A 4,025-nucleotide genomic window follows, 5' to 3' on the forward strand; every position below is an offset into this window, starting at 1 on the left:
TCTCTCTCTCTCTCTCTCTCTCTCTCTCTCTCTCTCTCTCTCTCTCTCTCTTTCTGTTAATTGTTTTCAACCATCACCAGTACCACCACTATAAGAGAGCAGAGCTTCACTGCACAATTGACTTACTTGGTAAGTGGAATTATGGATATTTCCTCTTCAAATATTGGTAATGTAGAAGCTTATCCCCCTATGTTCATCTCTTCTGAGTTAGCGATATTTCATAATACAAAAGAAAATAGAATTCAGGCTTTAACAGATAATTTTCCATATATCCTACACGCTCAAATTCTTGTGGTCGGAGGACTTCAAGAAAATGTTCTTTCAGTTCTCATAATCGTTTTTAATGCACACACATGTATTCAACAGTGTCTTTTCGAGTCGTCTGCTCAGCTGCGGGAAAATGGCGTCGCTAAGGATTAAGTGCGACTACATCTCTGCGATTCGCGGAAACCATCTGCTATTACATTAAAAGTTGTTAGCCATTCTCCTATTTCCATTTATGGTGAGAAATCTTTGACCTTGGATCTTAATTTGAGGCATGTGAATCTTCCATATCCTATTCTCAGTGCTGACTTACTGCATCATTTTTAGTCTGATAGATTTGAAACACATGCGGTATGAACAGTAAACCTGCTACCATCAGTCCTCTTTTCTTTGTACCTTCTACATCTAATCGTTATCATATGATCCTTAACAAAATTCCAGGCATCACTCGGGCTGTTTTTGATAGAGTCCGGTACACTGTGTTACATATTATATCATCACTAAGGACTCTCTTGTTCCATCGTAACCTTGACGTCTCACAACTGACAAAATAAAAATAGCTAAGGACGAATTTAGTCACATGATGGACCTTGAAATAATTCGACCTTCCTATAGGAATTGGTCTTCTCCACTTCATATGGTTCCAAAGAAATCTGAGAGAGATTAGCGACCTTGTGGAGACTATAGGCGTTTGAATGCTTTACCTGTTCCTGGTAAGTACTTTTAGCGGGATAGTAGCACGACATTACACCAAACTCAGTGGTGTGGAGACGGCCATGTAGTATTCCACTAAATTTAAGTTGTATAACAGTATTCTGTCATAAATAATAAATAGAATTTATTTGATATATGATACCATCACAGCTTTTCATACAATGTAAGGAATCAAATATTAACATGTTGTGGATCCTTTTGGAATACCAAGTAAACGCTAACTAGTCGCGAGACAAAATTGCAAGGGTATCAGAAACGTGTGTGCGGTGTCGTGTGTGAGGATCAGACGGAAAATATATTCAGTTCATAGCTTGGACTTACTGTTACAAGTTCATAACAGGTATCAACGAAATTGGTAACATGGGAGTCCAATGTAGAGTAGAGTTGGTAACACGACAGGAGGCCAATGTCGAGTAGGCTGTGGCGGTAGAGTTAACTGCTGAACAAATCGCCATGATAACGCAGGATATAATGATAGCCGTTGAATATTCGTCGTGAAAATGACGGTAGTCTGAAATCTGCTAGGCAAACGTCATTAGAACGACGGTAGTGAGAAGACGTCATTAGAATTATGGTAACCGCAAACATCATTTAAATGACGGTAACCGCATATGGTCTGAGGAAAAAGAGGCCGGACACGAAAAAAAAACTGCAATTCATATCTTCTGTGGTCTGGTGTTTGATTTTCCCACCAATAGTGGGAAATGACTTATTGTAGGGACACAATTCGATAATTGTACTTGACCATCCAACTCTCCGATCACATTTGGCCTGGTAGAGATCATGGTGAACCATAGAGAAGTTCAGCAGGAGAATATCCTAGATCTTCTTTAACAGAGGAAGAACAATCCAAAAGGGCAACAGGAAGGTACTCATTCTAACGGTGGGGATCTGGGTAGGATCGTAACGCAGCTTTCTTCCATACCATTAGATGCAGGATGGTAGCTGATTGTATGGATGTGCTTTACGCCTAAAATTTTTGATAGTTCTGTCAAAAGTTGCGAGTCGAACTGTCTTCCACGATCAGCAGTGATCCTTAAGGGAACACTAAAACGCGATATCTAAGTCGAAACTAGAGCTTGAGCAACCGACTCTGCAGAAATATCACGCAATGGAACAGCTTCATGCCAACGCATATTTGGCCAGAAAAACGAGCCGAAATAAGCTTTACTGAGGCAGCAACCCCAGGATAAGATAACGAATGCAAAGCATTGAAAACCAGTCTTCAGTGATTCTCTGGAACTAGCGGAAATGTCGCACAATATGGTCCGGTCTGCAGTCGGTAGATATTTAAATTAAGGCGGTGAACTGGCAGAAACGTTAGCACGCCGGGCGAAATGCTTAGCGGTATTTCGTCTGCTGTTAAGTTCTGAGTTCAAATTCCGGCGAGGTCGACTTTGCCTTTCATCCTCTTGGGGTCGATAAATTAAGTACCAGTTACGCACTGGGGTTGATGTAATCGACTTAATCCTTTTGTCTGTCCTTGTTTGTCCCCTCTATGTTTAGCCCCTTGTGGGCAATAAAGAAATAAGATATTCAAATTTGGAAGATATTCAAATTTGCAACTGGCGAATTCTTCAGATACGGTATCCATTGAAGTTAAAGCAGGCTGTTCAGCAGCCAAAGCAGATAAATTGATTTCAGAAACAGACGATAAGGAGCAAACAGGAAGGCGTGATAAAGCGCCTGCAACAACATTGCTACAACCAGAAATATGCTGAATATCACTAGTGAACTGTGATATATAATCTATTTGTCGGGTTTCTCTTGGTGAATGCTTGTCGGACTTTGATAACAAAGCGAACGTGAGAGGTTTGTGATCCGTGAAAACGGTAAATTGTTGGCCTTCTAATATGTGAGAGAAATTTTTCACAGCTAAGAATATAGCTAAAAGTTCTCTGCCAAAAGTGCTGTGCCGAGATTCAGTAGGTTTCAGCTGGCGAGAGAAAAGTGCTAAAGGTTGCATTTTATCCATGTAAGATTATTGGAGAACAGCACCAACAGCAGTATCAGATGCATCAATAGAGAGAGAGAGAGTTAAGCGAGCAAAGATACGTTTCTCAGCTCAGCTTTCATTATTTGAAAAGCTTGCAGTTGCGACGGTGTAAGGAAGATAACCACTTTTTTTCTTCCTCTTTTGTAAAATCTGTGTTAAAGGAACTAATTTCTCAACACAATTTGGAATAAACCTGCAGTAAAAATTTACCAATCCCAAAAAGTGGCGAAGCGAAGTTGGAGGAGCTAAACTCCGTATAGCATGGATTTTCTCAGGAAGAGGCCGAATGCTGTTGCTGTCTATTAGATATTCTAAGAATTCGAAAGAGGAGGAGCCGAAAACACACTTGGCAGGATTTATTTTCACTTGGTATGTACTTAAACGCTGGAAAAGTAGTGTTAAATGATGGATGTGTTTGTAGGAATCTGGCAGGTGTGAAGTGGATTCGATCCACTATGCCACAAATTTGAATCAACACTGCGTCAGAACTTGACCCTTTTCTGACCTCTTCTACTCCATCTAGAATAGAGATAAACAAGGCCGCCAGCTAAATCCTTTGCACTCACTACCCTGCTTCATAGCTATAAAAACAGGAGACTCCAAGCAAAGCTCTCTCTTTAGTCACCAATCGGTGACGCCTCAACAGGCTAGTCACCCGCCGGTGACCAACTACAACCTTGGCCAGAGGAAAAGATGAAGTTACTGTCAGCCACTGTGATACGACGCCGCACATGCTATAGCTATCACTAGCATTTCCTTTTCTCTATAACACTACCATCTCTCTCTATATAAATACTACTATGAAAAAGTGTATATACAGATACAGGCCGAAATTCTTAACCTTGCATGTTTTATATACAAACTGTTATACTATTACACTGGCCTACCCGTCGTGGTATGGCAACATATAGAGTAACGGCGAGCTGGCAGAAACGTTAGCACGCCGGGCGAAATGCTTAGCGGTATTTCGTCTGCCGCTACGTTCTGAGTTCAAATTCCGCCGAGGTCAACTTTGCCTTTCCTCCTTTCGGGGTCGATTAAATAAGTACCA

This window comes from Octopus bimaculoides, chromosome 4 (assembly GCF_001194135.2).
Source record: "Octopus bimaculoides isolate UCB-OBI-ISO-001 chromosome 4, ASM119413v2, whole genome shotgun sequence".
NCBI lineage: Eukaryota > Metazoa > Mollusca > Cephalopoda > Octopoda > Octopodidae > Octopus > Octopus bimaculoides.